Genomic DNA, 20,593 nt, shown 5'->3' on the forward strand with positions numbered 1-20,593 from the left:
CAATGCTTCAATCCACTGTCCATGTACTGTAAATATACCATTATGGTATTACCATGAAGCCCATTTCTATCAGAATAAGAAAGATTGTTTATCTACTTTAAGTAAAATAATAAAGTGCCTCCAGTTAGCTCTTTAGCTGGCAAGTGTGCAGCAGACTAGCTCATCTCATCACCTCTGAGCTAGCTAGCTAGCTAGTTCTTTGACACCATGGAACTATAATCAGACACTAGTCACAATAATAACAACTTTTCTCTGTCAGAACACTCAGCAAGCATATTTGCTAACATTTTAAAGATCCCTGCTGGGCCCCGAAGTAGCCAACCAGAAGGTATGCGGTCAGCTTAGGCCTGACTCAGGGAAAAGGACGCCCCTGCCTTGCATAGTCTCATGCCTTGCCATTCTCATGACGAATTAGGATTGACGCAAGTTCGGGGCTGATCCCCCTGAGCTGGCCACCTCTGGCGAGGGTGTATAGTGTGATGGCCGAAACACCCCATGACCTGGAGGAACACTACTGATGATGCGTCCGAAATTAAACCTAATCCCAGCCCCCCCCCCCCCCCCCCGCATGAATCACTCACCATCAAGACGACACACACGCACACACACACACACACTCTCACGTACGTACCTGCACAAAGGAATTTACATCTTATCCTGTGTTTCATAAATCTGAGTAACTGGGCACTGAGTCCAGTGACCGCTGAGAAAGATCAGCTGACGACAGGGGAAAGTCCTTGTGGCGGCATGGAGAGACAGCTGACGGGAGGGAATAGACCCCACTGGGACGGGCATGGGCTAGCTTCCCATGCTTGTAGTTTCCCATGTCTTTGACATGTTGGATTCACCCGCTATAGCTACGAAAAGACAACAAAAGAGAACACCCCTAGAGTCTGCGAGAGCGGGGGCGGAAGATGACTCATCGGCTGACTTTATGGTAACAGACCCTGGACTGGAAACGACTATGAGTATCGGGAGCACAGTGCAAGAGAGTGCCACAACAGTTGCCCCAGCTACAGCCACGTCAACGGGCCACGAACAGCAGATATGTCCCTGTGGTTGGAGGAAGAATACATCCTACCGGGGGTTGAGAATTCACCAAGGAAAGATGAAGTGTTTGACAGAGGAGAGACAGAGGCCTCGCGTTGGTTACTTTCTGCGAAAGGAATCGAATAAGTCGAATGAAGTACAGCAACTGGACGCAAACCATAGCTTGCAGTACATCAGTACCACTGTCGTGGAGGAAGCAAACACAGAGGGGATAACAACAGTGGTAGAACCGACCCAACCCCCTAGACCTGTAGCCGAAAAGAGACTAGCAGGGCATAGACTGCATGTGAAGTGGCCTGGTGCCGGTGATAAGAAGCTGTGGGAAACTATCAATACTGACCTGACCCTGTCTCTTGAGCAACTTAAAGGGACAGTGGAAAAGAAGTTGGAGAGAATGGGGGATATCATCTACCAGTATGGGGCAGAACGCTTTGGAGTGCAAGAAAGGAAAGGCGGGAAAGATGTTCCAACTGCACCCGTTTCCAGGAGGCAACAGGAGATCCAGCGCCTCGTCCTAGAAAGAAGACAACTTAGGAAACGGTGGAAAAAAGCCTCTGGAGTGGAAAGGGAAGGCATAAACGCACTTCAAGTCGACATCAAATCACGGCTGGCATCCCTCCGTAGAGCAGAGAACCTCCGGAAACGTAGAAGGAAGAAAGAACAAGCTAGAACACGGTTCTATAAGGATCCCTTCAAGTTCCTTAAAAGTATCTTCACAAAGGAAAAAAGTGGAGCTCTTAAAACAACAAAGACAGACCTGGAAAATCACCTGAAAGAAACACACTCTGACCCAATGCGGCATGAACATCTGACCATTCCCTCTGATATCCCACCAATCGACCCCCCTGAACACCACATGCTGATCAGCCCTCCAACCTGGAAAGAGGTGGAAAACACAGTGCGTCGAGCAAGAACGGCATCAGCCCCGGGGCCAAACGGAGTCCCATACAAGGTGTATAAGAACGCATCAGATGTCCTGAGGTTTCTCTGGAGGCTCATGAGAACAGCATGGCAGAAGAAGATAATACCTAAAGCGTGGCGCAGGGCAGGAGGAGTCCTCATCCCAAAGGAGAAGGATGCAGTCAACATCAGCCAATTCCGTCCAATCTCCCTGCTAAACGTTGAGGGCAAAATCTTCTTTAGTGTCATTGCACAGAGGATGGCCGAGTATCTGAGAAGAAACAAATACATCGACACATCTGTACAGAAAGCAGGAATATCAGGATTCTCGGGGTGCTCAGAACATTTCAGCATGATCTGGCACCAGATCCAAACGGCAAAGGTGGAGAGACGGGACATTCACGTCGTCTTTCTGGACCTTGCCAATGCCTTTGGCTCTGTGCCCCACGAACTCCTGTGGTCTGCCTTCGACTTCTTCCACATACCGGACACCATCACAGCCCTGGTTAAATCCTACTTCCAAGACATGCAGTTCTGCTTTACCACCTCTGACTTTACCACCTCTTGGCAGTGCCTGGAAGTAGGCATCATGGCGGGATGCACTATTTCACCCCTGGCATTTGTGATGGCAATGGAAGTCATCATCCGAGCCTCAAAATGGGTTGTAGGCGGACAGCGAGTTGACTCTGGTCAGCGTCTCCCTCCGCTCAGAGCTTACATGGACGACATTACAACGTTGACCACCACCGTCCCATGCACCAGGAGGCTGCTCAGAAAACTGGAAGAGAACATCAGTTGGGCCCGTATGAAGATCAAACCATCCAAGTCACGAAGCATCTCAATTGTGAAGGGAGTGCTCTCTGACCTGAAATTCTTCATCGGCGATGATCCAATCCCAACAGTGTCTGAGCAACCTGTAAAAAGCCTTGGCAGGTGGTATGATGCAAGCCTGAAGGACAAAGACCAGGTTCTACAACTGCGCAAAGATATCAGCAGTGGCCTGCAGTCCATCGATAAAACACAGCTACCTGGAAAGTTAAAGGCTTGGTGCCTGCAGTTTGGACTCCTACCACGGATGCTGTGGCCCCTCGCAGTGTATGAGGTCCCAATCTCAACCGTAGAGAAGTTGGAAAGAGGAGTCACAGGCTACATCAAGAAATGGCTCGGAATTCCACGATGCCTTACCACGATAGGTCTCTACGGAGATAGCATCCTCAAGCTGCCCCTCACCAGTCTCACAGAGGAGTTCAAGTGTGCAAAAACAAGACTCCAGATGACACTGAATGAATCCAGAGATTTAGTGGTGAGCAACAACGCACCAACCTTGACAACCGGGCGCAAATGGACACCAGCCAAAGCGGTGGAGGAAGCAACAGCAGCCCTCAAACATGCTGATATTGTGGGGTATGTTCAGCAGGGAAGAGGAGGCTTCGGGCTAACAGCTGCTCGCCCTGCTTGGAGTAAGGCCACAGCACCAGAACGGAGGAAGATGGTGGTGGAGGAAGTACGCCATCAGGAGGAGGCTGGAAGATGGGCCAAGGCAGTCTCTCTTGCCAAGCAGGGACAGTGGACGCGATGGGACAGTGTGGAGAGGAGGAAGATTAGCTGGAAGGACATGTGGGCCATGGAAGCGAGGCAGTTGAGCTTTATTATCAGAGCTACCTACGACGTCCTTCCAACACCAGTTAACCTTGGCACGTGGTATGGTGAAGACCCGGGGTGTGCCCTTTGTTCCACGCCAGCCACCCTCAGGCACATTCTTTCAGGGTGCAAAACTAGTCTCGCCCAAGGACGCTACACGTGGCGTCACAACCAAGTCCTGAAGATCTTTGCATCCACCCTGGAGGACAAACGAGCTGCCACCAACTCCCTACCGCCATCAGCATCCAACCACCAACAGGCAATTACCTTTGTCCGTGAGGGGGCAAAGGTTACCAGGAGCAGCTCGACACCATCTGAGCGAGGCCAGCTACGGTTGGCCCGCGACTGGAAGATGCTGACTGATATTGGACGACAGCTTGTGTTTCCTAAAGAGATCGCCATAACCACCCTGAGACCTGACTTGGTTCTCTGGTCCCCTTCTCCAAAAAAGGTGTACATCATTGAACTAACCGTACCCTGGGAGGACGCAGTGGATGAAGCTTACGAGCGGAAACATCTACGCTATGCTGAGCTCGCCGCCGAAGCACAACACCGCGGCTGGAACACTGAAGTCCGCCCAGTGGAAGTGGGGTGCAGAGGGTTTGTGGCAAGATCTACCACCAGATTGTTTACAGACCTGGGAATCAGAGGCCAAAGCCTGCGTTCAGCCGTCAAAGCTGCATCGGAAGCAGCCGAAAGAAGCAGCCAGTGGCTTTTTATGAGAAGGAAAGATCCCTGCTGGGCCCCGAAGTAGCCAACCAGAAGGTATGCGGTCAGCTTAGGCCTGACTCAGGGAAAAGGACGCCCCTGCCTTGCATAGTCTCATGCCTTGCCATTCTCATGACGAATTAGGATTGACGCAAGTTCGGGGCTGATCCCCCTGAGCTGGCCACCTCTGGCGAGGGTGTATAGTGTGATGGCCGAAACACCCCATGACCTGGAGGAACACTACTGATGATGCGTCCGAAATTAAACCTAATCCCAGCCCCCCCCCCCCCCCCCCCCCGCATGAATCACTCACCATCAAGACGACACACACGCACACACACACACACACTCTCACGTACGTACCTGCACAAAGGAATTTACATCTTATCCTGTGTTTCATAAATCTTAACTTGCTTACTTTCATCTGCAGACATCTCACCCTGCAAAAACTCTTGCGTCTCGCGTGCACACACTTTTTTTTTATTGACAGCTGATATAATTTGTTTGTGTTGGAGGGGGTGGGACATTAGTAAGGGATTGAAATTGGAAAAGGTTTCCAGGGTGATTTTTTGGGGGGAAGGCTGCATCTTTTTTACCGGTAGCTCGCGAGCGACGTGTTGGAGACCCGTGTTTTAAAGGGACCTTCATGGTAAATAGTGCTACTTTTAGAACTTGCCCTACGGGCGACTCGCGTGGTCTCTGCGGGCGTCCAGGTGCCCGCGGGCACCGTGTTGGCTACTCCTGCCCTACCTCATCATCCTCGACGCCTCGCACAACGAACTCTCCAACTTCTTTGGATTCCAGCCGCCCAAGAATCTCAAGGTGGGACCTTCAGCAGACAGGATAAGGCAAAGCTTTGATGAGTGGCTTGGGGTTTCCCGTCCCAGAAGATAGACCTAGCCTAGCCGCAGATTTCCATAGGCCATCTGTGGTGTCAGCAGTATGCTAACTCAGTATTGCCTGATCTTGAATGAGGATGAACGTATGGTACTTCACAGCAATTAGGTTAAATACTTTACGTAGAGTGTGTGATATGATGCCACTTTGGCAGGTGGTGCTGCTGTGATAGGAGGTCATAGGTCATGGTTCAGGCATTGTGTTTCTGCAGGAGGTCAACTTCTCTCACAACCGGCTGTCAGTGATGAAGGATTTGGCAGCCTATTCGTCTTTGAGTAAACTGAAGCTGGACTGTATCCTTTTAAAAAGCATTGGAATACACACACACACACACACACACACACACGCACACGCACACACATGTACACACGCGCACACACACACACACACACACGCACACACACACGCACACACACACACATATACACTTGCACGCACGCGCACACACACACACACACACACACACACACACACACACGCAAACACACACGCAAACAAACATAAACACAGTGCACACTAAATTCAATTCCCTTATCATTGAAAGCGAACCTCCCATTGTGGAGTGGTTATCTCTCAGGACACTTCCCTGTTGGATGGTTCTTAACGTGTGGCCTTGCTGGCAGACAACTATTTCAGCAAGATCAGCGGTCTGGAGCAGTGTGGCAGCCTCACCCATCTCAGCCTGGCGCACAACAAGATCTCCCGCATCAACGGCCTGGACAACCTGCCACTCAAACACCGCTGTCTGGTACGTCCTCCTGACTCTACTGTACTGTATCTGCCTCTTCGTGAGCTTAGAATTATAAGGTTCTATTTCCGTTTAGGGCAGTTCAGAGATATTGAGCGTCAACGTTTTTACATTCCATTATGTTTTGTGAGATGGAACCTTTGTATTTTATTAATTACTAACTCAAAAATGTCAACATTTTAAAAAAATAACACCACACAGGCATTAATAAACACCTAATGGATCAGATTATGTAAAAAACAAAATTCTGACCCAAAATTGAGATAGAACCTTATAATTCTAACATCACGTCTTGACTGTTGGGATATGAGATACAGTTGGCAAGAGTGGGCAATGTGTCACCTAAACAATTTACCTTTTAAACAATTGTGTTCCCATCGTGTGCAATGATATTGATTCAATATGTGACACGGTCTGGTGAAAAGGGCCGCATGTCGGCAATTCTCAAGTCTCGCAAATGAGAAATCTTGTTTTTTATTTTGTTTTTTAATTTAAATGTGTTTTCCATGTGTTTTTTGCATATTGTGAAAATTGAAGTGTTGAAGAGCCCACTTGATATAACAAACAACAGTTTTAGGATCACTAAATACTTAGTTATAATTTGTGAATTGGATTCACTGTCTCGTCTGCTATAGGCTACTGGGTAAGTGATACATAGCTTGCAAACAAACGTACGTTTTAAGACGTGTTCAAAACAAGGACTGTCTAATTATGTGTAGTTAATTAAGTGTTTTTAGCATGTTGATCTTCTATCAGCATTTTGTGATGTGCTAAACATGCAGTTAGATCGCGCTAGCCTACTAGCAGCTGTTTTGCGTTTGTTCTGATTCAGAGCGCGCTTCTCTGCTATTTGGTTTGAGGTGTACCAATATTCAAATAAGCATGTCTTTTTTATTTATTTTGTTATTTTTAATTTTCAGATTTCAATGTATGCCACATCAACAACTCTTTTTAGGCATAGTCCCCCTTTTCAGGGTACCCAAAAGTGATGATACAGATTGATCAAAATGTCTAAATGAAGCAGTAATTTTGAGTATTTGGTTGACAATCATCCCTGCATGGAGTCTGTGACTGATTGAACCTAGCAGATGCTCCTCTGGTGATGCTCTGCCAGGCCTGTACTGCAGCCACCTTCAGTTGCTGTTAGTATTGAAGACGTTTTGCCTCAAATCTCCTCTTCACCAAATGAAACATGAAACTACATGTTCAATAGGATTTAAATCTGGAGACTGACTTGACCCGTCAACAACTCCCCCCCACCCCCCATGGTTTATTTCCTTTTAATTATGTTCCAAACTGCTGGTTTTGGTAGGTTTAAGGTTTTATTAAGGTATTTTTTTAAATGTCTACCCTTTACCTAATCGTATGGTTTGATTTAATAATTAATTAATAATAATTTTGCCATTTAGCAGACGCTTTTAATCCAAAGCGATTTACAATTACGAATTACAGGGACATTCCCCCTGGAGTAACTGAGGGCTAAGTGCCTTACTCAAGGGCACACTAGTAGTGGTGTGGTTTCAGGCGGGATTTGAACTCACAACCGTCCGATCACAAGTCCAACTCACTATCCACTAGACCAGTGGTTCCCAACCTTTTTTGTCTTGTGTACCCCTTGAGCTGTTTTGCCATGCCAGAAGTACCCCCTCACTCATGCGTGTTGATTATTTCCCAAAAAAATCAATTAAACTCTAACTTGCAAATATAACATTTATTACTGACACACAGAGAGCAAAACCTCTTCTCATGTCTCCAAAACTCTAAACACATTTTCTGCTTTACACACATTTTGCTATTCAAAATGGCACTTTTTAAATGCACTGAACACGGTTTTCTGCACACAACAATCTGACATAAAGTCACATGTTTGCCATTTCAAAACATTGCCATTCAAAATTAGACTACATGAGCTAATTGGCCAATACATGTGCCACCTGGCCACCTCAATGGTTAATTGTTACCACATGCCCACACACTCACTGAAAATAGAAAAATAAATAATAAATAATAATGAATTTGATTTGATATCTGTTTCTTTTCCCTTTCTCCTGCTCCTCTTTGGCTTCTGTCTGAGGTGCAGTGATGTCATAATTTTCTCATCCCAGAGTCTTGACTGATGGGGAGAGGAAACAGACAAGATGAGACAGGATAAAACTTATCACACACACACACACACACTTAAACTTCTTATCTAACTCTACTGATTATTAATGAAATCATTTGAACCACTCCCCTTTAATACATAGATATTTACACCATTGTGAAAAATAGACTCACCCAGTAGCAGTTGCAATTCTTTTTTTCATCAGTTGAGCTTTAATGAGACACTTGAGGTTGCTTCTCTTTTATAAGCTTTGACAGTTCTGGAGGCAGTGTGGCAACAGCAGTCACCAGGCTGCTCTCCACACTCAGTCTGTTCCTTGGCTTGGTTTTGATGTGGGTCAAAGCTGAGAAGGTCACTTCACACATATATGTAGATCCAAAAGGCAAAAGTTCATTCAATGCACACTTTCCCAGCACTGGATATTCCTTTTCAACATCACACCAAAACTCTGTCAATGACTTGTCAGCATGTGCCATCTTCAACCCACGATCAGAGGACATGTCCATCAGATTTTCCTGCAGGCTTGCAGGAAGGCTGCTGCTGCTCCTGTCATTCACTCTGAGGGGTTCCTCACCCAGTCCAGTTTTTCTGACTTTGTTTCAATGTCATGAAAGTACTGGTTGAAGTCAGTGTCAAGTTTGGACAGATGTGCTTTAACTATTTTCACCACAGGACCTCTGTCAGCATCAGTGGTGGCGAGATGGCCATCAAGCAGTGGGAAACAGCTCACATCTCCATCCTTACATTTCCTCTCCCATAATTTAACCTTCTTTATGAATCCATTCACTTTGTCATACATGTTAAGGATGTGTGAGTACTTGCCCTGAAGTGAAAGGTTGAGCTCATTCAGCTTAGTGAAGACATCAGCAAGATATGCCAGCTGCGCAACCCACACTGCATCCTCAAACAGGGCTGCAAGAGTGTGGTCGTTTTCTGTCAGGAAAGCAAACACCTCGATGCGCAATTCATAGAGCCGCAGCAGCGTTTTGCCACGAGACAGCCAGCGAACGTCTGTGTGAAGCAGTAGCTGCTCATGCTCTGACCCGCTGCCATGACAAAGAGTTTGAAACAGTCTGTGGTTCATTGGCCGGGACTGAATGAAGTTAATCACCTTAACTGCGTCATCCATAACTGCACTTAACTCGGGGCTCATCCTTTTGCTGGCGAGTGCCTCCCGGTGAATAATACAGTGCATCCACTTACGGTAATTTCGGGGTTCACCTTCATCACACGCCCAAGCAGCCCACGCACCTTACCCGTCATTGCTGCCGCTCCATCGGTACAGATGTGACTGCAGGATTTCCACTCCAGATCGTTGTCTTTGAAGAAATACTCCAGATCGTTGTCTTAATCAGAAATATTTCCTCGCCAGTTGTCTTTCCTGGCAGCGTCTTGCAAAACAAGATATGCTCATTTATGTCCGACTCTTCTTTATAACGCACAAAAGCCAGCAGCTGAGCCTCCCCACTAACGTCGGTCATTTCATCTAATTGCAAAGCGAACTGACCGGCTTGCTTCATTTTATCCACCACTTGTCCGACAATATTTATGGACATATCATCAATCCGACGGGAGACGGTATTGTTAGATAATGCTACCAACTTGAGCGTGTCAGCTGCTTTCTTGTCCAGCATAGTTTGAGCCAAAATCATAGCGGCAGGCAAAATCAGATCTTCGGCGATTGAATGTGGGGTTTTTGACTTAGCCACTAGTAATGAAACAGCATAGGACGCCTCCAGTGCTTTGCTTGACACACTTGCCGCTTTTTTCAGTGTAGCCTGACTTGACTTGAACTCTGACAGTTTTCGCTTGAAAAAGTCGTCAGTTTTACCAACAGTTGCTAGGTGTTTGGTGCTCTGGTGTCGCTGTAAATGGGCTGGCTTCATTGAATTATTAGCCAGGACTTCGCCGCAGAAAAAGCACTGTGGCTGTGGTGGATCAGCCGATGTACATGTAAATCCCCACAAAACATATGTTTCCAAATAATAGCGGGGTCCTTTTTTTCTCTGATCTGACCGTCTGATCTTCCTCTGATCTGACCGTCTGATCTGCCTCTGATCTGACCGTTACTGTAGCTGGTCGTTTTAGCCATCTGTCCATCTTTGCGGTATACTGACAGGCCTAGCTGACGTGCGCGTGTAAATGAACGTAAATGGACGTGATTTAAATGTGACGTGACTACCGCTTGTGTTACAGTCATTACCTGTCGGGGAGGAACTTAAGTTGCAGCGTACCATTTTAACAACAGGTTTATGAAACGACTATATTTAATTATTTTTTGGGAAAGGGAAATAAATTATAATTCCAAATCTTTCCACGTACCCCCTGCAATCCCCTCACGTACCCCTAGGGGTCCGCGTACCCCCGGTTGGGAACCACTGCACTAGACCACCACATTTAAAATCCAAATCTTTGGAATGTAGAGTCAAAAGAAGAAACAACGCATTACGGTGACATCACTTACACAGGGGACTGTATAACCAGCAGACACATCTAGCTTCCATGTATTTTCCTGTCAACGTTTTGTTTTCCAAGGCTATTTACATTGGTGTATTCCCTCCAACACCTGGCGTCCATGTCATCACTTTTTTAGGAGCTTATTTCCCTCAATATATTTTCGGCTATCCGTTCGCACAATAATTTCAGCATGTTTTTCTTCGTTAGGGGGATTTCTGCAGGGGGGTTTTCTCCCCCCTCCCCCCCCTCTCTCTCTCCAGGTTCACATTTAATCCGTAGTTCAGCTTCCAGTTTTTTTTTTTAAGACCTTAAGGGTCTTAAACATGAACATGTGTGGGAGCCACCATATGGCCCACCAGTGGGCCTCCGGACCCTCCTCTCCCCTCTCTCTCTCTCTCCCCCCTCTCTCTCTCTCTCTCTCTCTCTCTCTGACGGCTGGTAGAGTTGTCCTTTATCAAAGTGATTCCTCATTGTCAGCGCGGCCCCGCGTCCTCCGTCCTCCCTGTCTGTCCACTCCCACCCCTCTGGGACCAGCTGCCAGCGTGAGTGAGGCTGGACCCTGTTCAAGCCGCATACGCACACACACACGCACACGCACACAAACACACGCACACACACACACACACGCACATGTACACGCACACGCACACGCACACGCACGCACACGCGCACACACACATACGCACACACACATGCATGCACATACATCATCTCTCCATCGCCTCCCTGTCAGACGACCCCTCTCCCCCTCTCTCCCCCTCTCTCCCCCTCTCTCCCCTCTCTCCCCCCGTCTCCCCCCCAGTCTCCCCCCCTACCAGCGTGCTCCTGTCAGCGGCGCCTCTCTCAGCCCGTCACACCCGGGACCCCGTAGCGTCCAGGTGCCCACAGCGCGGTCACCGCTCCCCGCTGATGGTAGCCCTCTGCTAGGCAGGCCGCCGGGGGGGGGAGGGCAGGGTGAGAGGGCCGGGGGGCCGGGGGCCTGGATGGATGACAGCCTGCGTAGGGGGGAGGCTGGATGTGTACACACGGAGAAGGAGAGGGGGATAGATGAGATGCCTGGGTCTGGTGAGAGAGGCTGGTTCTGCTCTTTAGCGCGTCGGCGCGCCGTGCCATGCTGTGCCCACGTCTCGCCAGCTGTTCACCTGTCACTCCTCACCTGTCAGACGTACCTGAGAGGTGCCAGCCTGCCAATCACATCACAGCGTCTGAGGGAAAGTTTAGAGTCTCTCCAGATGGGGAGGGGAAATACGCTGTAAACTTTGATTATCCAGGCGGTGCCTCTATCAATCAATCAATCAACCAATCAATCAATGAAACTTGGAATGAAGGAATAAAACAAGAAGTAGGAGATAAGAAATAAGAATAAAAGTGCAAGTTGAGATAAACACTAGATAAAAGCCAGGCCTAAAAATATGTTTTAAGCTTTCTTTTTCTTTTTTCTTTTTTTCTTTTTTTTATGATATCCACACTCTCTGCCACCCTCAAGTCATGTGTGTGCGTGTGCGTATGTGTTTAAACACCATATGGACAAAAGTATTGGGACACCCGAACATCACACCCATATGTGCTTGTTGAACTTATCATTCCAAAACCATGGGCATTAATATGGAGTTGATCCCACCTTTGCTGCTATAACAGCTTCCACTGTTCTGGGAAGACTTTCTACTAGATTTTAGAATATGGTTGCGTATTGGTAGAATATTGGTTTGCTCCGAGGTCGGGCACTGATGTTGGGCGAGAAGGACTGGCTCGCAGTCGGCTTTCCAATTCATCCCAAAGGTGTTTGATGGGGTTGAGGTCAGAACTCTGTGTGCAGGCCAGTCAAGTTCTCCCAGACCAAACTCGGCAAACCATGTCATTAGGGACCTCACTTTGGGGGGCATTGTCATGCTGAAACTGGAAAGGGCCTTCCCCAAACTGTTGCCACAAAGTTGGAAGCATACAATTCTCTAGAACCGCATTGTATGCTGTAGCATTACGATTTCCCTTCACTGGAACTAAGGGGCCTAGCTCAAACCATGAAAACAGCCCCAGACGATAATTGTGTCCACATACTTTTGTGCATATAGTGTAGATACACATATTATTTTCATATCTTCATATTTCAGATGGGGAATCAGATTGAGAAGATTGAGAACCTAGAGACCCTCAGGACCCTGCAGGTTCTGGATCTGTCCCTGAACCGGATCCAGAGTCTCTCAGGCCTTTAGGACCTCCATCTTCTGGGATCCATCAACCTGGAGAGCAACGCGGTAAATCACAGCCCAGGGTTCAGGGTGGACATTCCACCGCCTCTGTCAGGATCACTGAACACAGCTGGACACCAGGAGTGGCATGCCTTATGATGCTACTGTAGACAGATCCCATCTGTTCATTCTGTGAATGAATCCAGTATATTTTTGCATGAACGGTGGGTTTAGTAAGAAGTAATGTTGTATTTCACGATGACGTTTCTTCTCTATACCCAATCCACCTGGAGGCAGCTCTCGGCCGGTAGAAACACCATCAACGACGTCCCCCTCCCCCACCCGGCGACGACCCCCCCTCCCCCCTCCCTCCCCCACCCGGCGACGACCCCCCCTCCCCCCTCCCTCCCCCACCCGGCGACGACCCCCCCTCCCCCCTCCCTCCCCCACCCGGCGACGACCCCCCCTCCCCCACCACCCGGAGACTCTCTACCGAAACCGTGGAACAATGGGCAACCCCCCCCATCCCCCAATCCTCAACTTGACGATGACCTGAATGGAGACTACTGACACTGTACATACTTTGTGTTTTGTCCCCCGCCCCCACCTGTGGTGTATGTCCCCACCTGTCCTACCCGCTGTACATACCTTATGTTTTGTTGTATTGTTCTTCCCATGTTGGATGTATGTTTATCTTGTAGATAGTACTAGTTATTTGTCTGTATTATCTTGTAGATAGTACTAGTTTTTTGTCTGTCTTACATGTAACGATGAATTGAGAATCAAGGACCCCAATTGAAATAAGCCAGTGGCTTTCTTGGGTTTTTATCCTGTTAGTTGACCTTGTATGTAATATGTACTTTCATGTACCTACTTCTGCAAATCTTCTAATAAAGTTCTCAATCAATAAAAAAAAAAACGGTTTCAGATCAGTGAGATCAAGGAGGCCAAACACATCCATGACCTGGTCCTACTACGAGAGCTCAATCTGCAGAGAAACCTGGTGCAGGTATGGTACAGCAACGTAACACACCCACGCATTGGTGTCACTCAGTACAACACACAACAGCACGATACCAGCAATATACTGTACTGGATCTACATAATGCTTTCAATATACTGTTCTAGATCTACATAATGCTTTCAATATACTGTTCTGAATCTACATAATGCTTTCAATATACTGTTCTAGATCTACATAATGCTTTCAATATACTGTTCTGAATCTACATAATGCTTTCAATATACTGTTGTGGATCTACATAATGCTTTTCAATATACTGTTCTGAATCTACATAATGCTTTCAACATACTGTACTAGATCTACATAATGCTTTTCTGTATACTGTACTGAATCTACATAATGCTTTCAATATACTGTACTAGATCTACATAATGCTTTCAATATACTGTACTAGATCTACATAATGCTTTCAATATACTGTTCTGAATCTACATAATGCTTTTCAATATACTGTTCTGGATCTACATAATGCTTTCAATATACATAATGCTACATAATGCTTTCAATATACTGTACTGGATCTACATATTGAAAAGCATTATGTAGATCCAGAACAGTATATTGAAAGCATTATGTAGATTCAGAACAGTATATTGAAAGCATGATGTAGATTCAGAACAGTATATTGAAAAGCATTATACTGTATTATCCAGCATTATACTGGATCTACATAATGCTTTTAAATATACTGTTCTGAATCTACATAATTTCCCCATTGTTATTTCCATGGCAGGACCAGCCTGATTATAGACTCTCTGTGGTCTTCCTCCTTCAACACCTGACTGGCCTCGACCAGAAGAAAGTCACAGCAGAGGAGAAGGTAAGTGCACTGTGTGTGTGTGTGTGTGTGTGTGTGTGTGTGTGTGTGTCTGTCTGTCTGTGTGTCTGTGTCTGTGTGTGTGTAAAATTGATTGTGAATGCTCACCACTCTATTTGAAACAATAGAGGCGTTTGTCGAGGTGTATGTAGCAACACATTCTAGGACATGTAGGAATACTGTGCCTTTATGAAGGAAGGTTCATGAAATTGGCCATGTCCACATTAGTATACCAGCTATAATATAGGCATACAGTTAGGTCCATATATATTTGGACACAGACTGAATTTGTGTTATTTTAACTGTTTACCAAAACATCTTCAAGTTACAGTTATATAATGAATATGGGCTTAAAGTGCAGACTCTCAGCTTTAGGGTAAGGGTATTCACATCCAAATTGAAGGAAGGGTTTAGGAATTACAGCTCTTTAATATGTAGCTCCCTCTTTTTCAAGGGACCAAAAGTAATTGGACAATTGACTCAAAAGCTGTTTCATGGGCCAGTGTGGGCTATTCCTTCATTATTTCTTTATCAATTAAGCAGGTAAAAGGTCTGAGTTGATTCCAAGTGTGGCATTTGCATTTGGAAGCTGTTGCTGTATACGCACAACATGCAGTCAATGGAGCTCTCAATGCAAGTGAAACAGGCCATCCTTAAGTCCAATGCACACGCCCCCGATTTTGTCGCACCGCCGAATTCGATTCCATTGTTTTCAATGAGCCAATGCACACGGCGTTCGATGCGATTTTATCGCACGACAACATTCGATTCTCCATTCACACCAATTGAAATAATTCAAAGAATTGGGATTCAAATGTTATCGTGCGACAAAATCGCACGCCGTGTGCATTGGCCTTTAGGCTGCAAAAAAAAGAAGAAAATCCATCAGAGAGATAGCGGGAACATTAATAGTGGCCAAATTAACTGTTTGGTACATTCTGGGGGAAAAAGAACACACTGGTGAGCTCGGCACCACAAAAACATCTGGACGTCCTTGGAAGACAAGAGTGGTGGAGGATCACAGGATCCTTTACATGGTAAAGAAAAACCCCTTCACAACATCCAGCCAAGTGAATAACAGTCTCCAGGAGGTAGGCATATCATTATCCATGTGTACCATAAAAGAAAGACTTCACACAAACAAATACAGAGGGTTCACCACAAGGTGCAAGCCATTCATAAGCCTCAAGAATAGAAAGGCCAGATTAGACTTTGCCAAAAAACATCTAAAAAAGCCCTGTTCTGGAACAGCATTCTTTGGACAGATGAAACTAAGATCAACCTGTACCAGAATGATGGGAAGAAAAAAGTATGGAGAAGGCTTGAAACGACTCGTGATCCGACGCATACCACATCATCTGTAAAAAAATGTGGAGGCAGTGTGATGACATGGGCATGCATGGCTTTCAATGGCACTGGGTCACTAGTGTTTATTGATGATGTGACAGAAGACAGAAGCAGACAGATGAATTCTGAAGTGTTTAGGGATATTCTGTCTGCTCAGATTCAGACAAATTCAGCAAAGTTGATTGGATGGTGCTTCACAATACAGATGGACAATGACCCAAAACATACTGCGTAAGCAACCCAGGAGTCCTAACTCCTAACCCAGGAGGCAAAGAAGTGGAATATTCTGCAATGGCCAGAGTCACCTGATTTCAACCCAATCAAGCATGCATTTCACTTGCTGAAGACAAAACTAATGGGCAAAAGACCCACGAACAAACAACAACTGAAGACAGCTGCAGTAAAGGCCTGGCAAAGCATCACAAAGGAGGAAACCCAGCATTTGGTGATGTCCATGGGTTCCAGACTTCAGGCAGTCATTGATTCTCGACAAAGTATTAAAAATGAAAATGTTATTTATGATTATGTAAATTTGTCCAATTACTTTTGACCTCCTGAAAATATTCCTAAACATTTCATACAATATTTTTGTTCAACCCCTTGCGTTAAAGCTGAAAGTCTGCACTTCAATTACATCTCGATTGTTTCATTTCAAATCCTTTGTGGTGGCATAGACAGCCAAAATTATGGAAATTGTGTCACTGTCCAAATACTTCTGGACCTAACTGTATATTTGCTATCCATTCTTAGTTGTATGCACGTGAATTGTCTAATGACAGATGGCATCAATCCTCCTCCATGTGGAACCGATCTGAAAATTAAGAAAGCATTCACAGTAGTCATGAGACTCATGCGCCCTCTCATTGCTTTCTATAGGGCTGCTACTTTTGTTACAAAACCCCCCAAAATGTATATACAGTACTTTGTTGGTTGCAGTTGTTTGAAGTCACTTTTAGAATCATTTATATGCGCGCTGTTAGGTTCGCACAGCTGCGGGTAAAGCACCCGATTCGTTCGATGCGATGCTGCCCAGCTGTCTGGCTCACTGAACAATCTATGTTAGATGTTGTGTACGTTTCCAAACTAAATAACAGCTTCAACCACCAGAGTCCTTTTTGCTAGTTTCAAGGTCATGTAAACTAAGAAATTTGCTGGAGGATGCTGACTTGGGAGTAAGTAATAGTTTTGGGCTCCTGAACTTATATGAACTTATATTAACTTATATGAAGTTAAGTGTGTTACAATGGCCTCTCATTCACCCATTCACACACCAATGGCAGCAAGCTACCATGCAAGGCGCCCCCGGCCCGCTCATGTGGAGCAATTTGGGGTTCAGTGTCTTGCCCAAGGACACCTCGACACGTGGCCAGCCGGGGTTCGAACCGCCGACCTCACGATCATTAGAGGCCGGCTCTACCTCCTGAGCCACAGCCGCACCACAGATCTCCCATCTTCTCCCTCCTGTGTTCCCCAGGTGTCAGCTGTCAACAGGTACGACCCCCCTCTGGAGGTGGTGGCAGCCCGAGACCACATGACCCACATGGTGTACCAGCTGATGCAGCCTCAGGTCATCTACGACAGGTAAACTCCGGCCACCGATTGGACCAGGCTCACCGTCCGTCCCAAGACCTCTCAGCCAATCAAAGATTGATACGATGGAAATGATGAATAAAGCATAATGTTCCAAAACAACTTTGTCCTTGGGAGTCTGTGGAATGAAATAAACATTTGAAATAGGTTTGTGAGTTATTTATCTTGACAGGAATTCACAGGACTGTTAATATTGTCTGGCCTTATTTCTCTCTAAATGGTATCTCCCTCATGCCATATCTCCCTCCTTGTGTTGGTCCTCAGCACCCTGCTCAGTCTGGACTCTCCCTACCCCATGCTGGTTCTGACGGGACCCCAGGCGTGCGGGAAGAGAGAGCTGGCCCACAAACTCTGCCTGGAGTTCAGTGAATTCTTCGCCTATGGGTGAGTTGGGCCGAGCCCGCCTGTGCCCATTGGAATACGGTCCTAACATAAGGACGCAACAGACACAAGAATGTGAATCCTATTAACACTGTACAGGATAGGAGTTGTCACATTAACGGTTAAGTGTCAGGTTGTTTTCACTGCAGATCAGATCTCACAACGCCTGGAAACGTCTCCAACATGTCTGGAACCCTTATCGGCATGACACAGCCATCTGTGGATCTGTCCAGGCGCTATAACTTCATAAACAACCTTGAACGTTTAAGCCTTAGGTTTTAGCCGTTTAGGCGTACTAAAATCATTCCATTCCACTCCAATAAACATCAATTATTATTAGCTTTAGCGTCTCTCTAAATCAGATGTTCAGTTCCTCCCACGTAAACACATCAGAAACCAACGCGTGAGTAATGTTGAGTCAGGACTAACGTGGGCCTCTCATGGGAGAGGAGAGATGGATACATACAGTCGATAAAGTGGAAGCCGGGCACATGCCGTAGTGCTGAAATCAAACACACTGCTAGAGATGACACTTTCCTGGCTCTCACCTCTTGACTGGCTTTAATGGAGACCCCTGTCTGCATTCCCAACCCACAGGGGATACCCCCCGTCCCCCCCTAAAGGATACGCTCAAAATAGTTTGCATGCTTACCCTTCATAAATTGAGTTGAATTATGGAGTGTGCGTGTGTGTGTGTGTGTGTGTGTGTATGTGTGTGTGTATGTGTGTGTGTGTGTGTGTGAGTGTGAGTGTGAGTGTGAGTGTGAGTGTGAGTGTGAGTGTGAGTGTGAGTGTGAGTGTGAGTGTGAGTGAGTGAGTGAGTGAGTGAGTGAGTGAGTGAGTGTGAGTGTGTGAGTGAGTGACAGTGTGAGTGAGTGACAGTGTGAGTGTGAGTGTGAGTGTGAGTGAGTGAGAGTGTGAGTGTGAGTGTGAGTGTGAGTGTTAGTGTGCGTGTGCGTGTGCGTGTGCGCGTCTGCGTCTGCGTCTGCGTGTGTGTTAAATCTATGTGGTACGTTTGTCCTTTCCACACAGAGCGTGTCATACCACCAGGGGAGCCTACTTTGGGGAAGAGGACGGGAGTGACTACCATTTTGTCGCCGAGGAAGACTTTCAGAACAGGGTCCACATGGTCAGTCTGATGAGAAGGCGTACCGAACAAATGTCATCCTTACGATAACGGAGAGTTTAGATTAGTCCTATACATCCAGCTATGGTACATCTGTACTGTGCATTATTACCTCTCCGTTCACGTAAGTGGTGCTCGCAGGGTCGTTTTGTTTTGCCGCTTTTCCACTACCGTACCGTACCGAACCGTGTGAGCCTGGTTTGTTTTGCTTTCTCCACTGCCAACCACGCCGTACCAGGCCATAGTACCCGTGCTGGTTTTAGCTACCCTTTCTGACGAGGAGCGAAAGGTACTATCCGTGCTAGGCTGTGTGTGACGTGTGACGCTGCACATCATTTTTGATTGAAGTGCAGCGGGGTCAATGGAGGGTCAATGGAAATCGTCACAACATCGTCATCCCATGTTCATAGAGTTCACCGCTAACCGCCATTTTTAAATACCACAACAGATTTCGCTCTCTGAAAATGTCATTTACTTTTTCTGTAATTACTTATTAATAAACATTAGAAAAATTATGATAACCATCTTATTATCTTAGTTTAATGTCATTTCAATGCATCATAGAACTTTTCTTATCGTATTTCCCCCCCGTTGAGCTGTATGGCGATGTGCTGTGCCTATGCTAGACCGTTCCACAGTCCAGCGCGTTTCATCATCCCCCTTCTAAAACTGCCACCCCCCTTACCATCCCTTATCAGTGAACGTGGTATTACTGCTATTTCAACATTTAGTTTTGCCGTGTCGTTCCTCTGCAACGAACGCAGAGATTGTATGAGCGCCCCGGCGTCAGTCCAATGGAAGCGTCAAGCACAGCCTTTCCTGTATATATAACGTTACATGTTTTAAGGCTGATCTGTGCATGATAGTGCTGCATTTTGACATAATTCTTATCGCATTTCCCCCCCGTTGAGCTGTAAGTGCTCTTATGACACATAACTCCTATTACTGTCCCGGCTCACTCTGGGGTCTGTTGTGTATGATGGAGAAGCGTTTCTGAATGTACCGTACGGGTAGGATACAAATGCGTGCCGTACCGGTCTGGTAAATGGAAAAGCGCCATTTGTGAACGACACACATATCACATCTATAAGACCCTTCAAAGCATACACACATTGTGAAATTCCAAAGGTAGAGAATTATATGGAAGTTCTAGATCTTCTACACATGGTGCCTAAGGTGCTCCAGACTCTCCCTCAGCGTGGACTTCTTTTAACTCATGGTCCGTCACTTTCCTGAAGGTGATTATGTCAGCGCTATGGGCCTTACAGAGAGTCTGGCAGGAGGGAGGAGACCCTTTGATGTGCGATCCGAACCATCTTCAGATGGTAGATAGAGAGGAAATGTCTCAGGTTTACAGACTGCCCCTCCCCCCCCTCGTCCTGTGCCAAACCATAATATATTATCAGCTCAGACATACTCCAGATGTGCACTCTCACCCTGTAATCATAGTGCTCTACCCACCAACTACATTCCCTTTGAAGCAATTAACCTCAATCAGTAACGCTCGTGGTTGTTTTATTGTGACTTAACTTGGCCTGCAAACAGAAGGAAGATTAGGGGGGGGGTGTTGCTTTGCAATCTAGGCTGAATGGTTTAGAACCGAACTGCCGTGAAACG

The 20,593-nt window shown here is 46.4% G+C and overlaps 1 pseudogene across 1 annotated transcript in view; it reads left to right on the top strand.

The window, feature by feature from the left end:
- The window catches only part of LOC308162488 (leucine-rich repeat and guanylate kinase domain-containing protein-like), a 34,723-nt pseudogene that overhangs the window by 12,591 nt on the left and 1,539 nt on the right, over nt 1-20,593 (top strand). Inside the window, exons 4-12 of the transcript in view lie at nt 5,013-5,121; nt 5,408-5,489; nt 5,820-5,944; nt 12,614-12,757; nt 13,620-13,700; nt 14,449-14,535; nt 17,354-17,460; nt 17,734-17,853; nt 18,883-18,979. The product of the transcript in view is annotated as a leucine-rich repeat and guanylate kinase domain-containing protein-like (transcript). The remainder of the gene's footprint in view (nt 1-5,012; nt 5,122-5,407; nt 5,490-5,819; nt 5,945-12,613; nt 12,758-13,619; nt 13,701-14,448; nt 14,536-17,353; nt 17,461-17,733; nt 17,854-18,882; nt 18,980-20,593) is intronic.

The sequence above is a fragment of the Nansenia antarctica genome (genome assembly GCF_963989245.1).
Source record: "Nansenia antarctica genome assembly, chromosome: 7".
NCBI lineage: Eukaryota > Metazoa > Chordata > Actinopteri > Argentiniformes > Microstomatidae > Nansenia > Nansenia antarctica.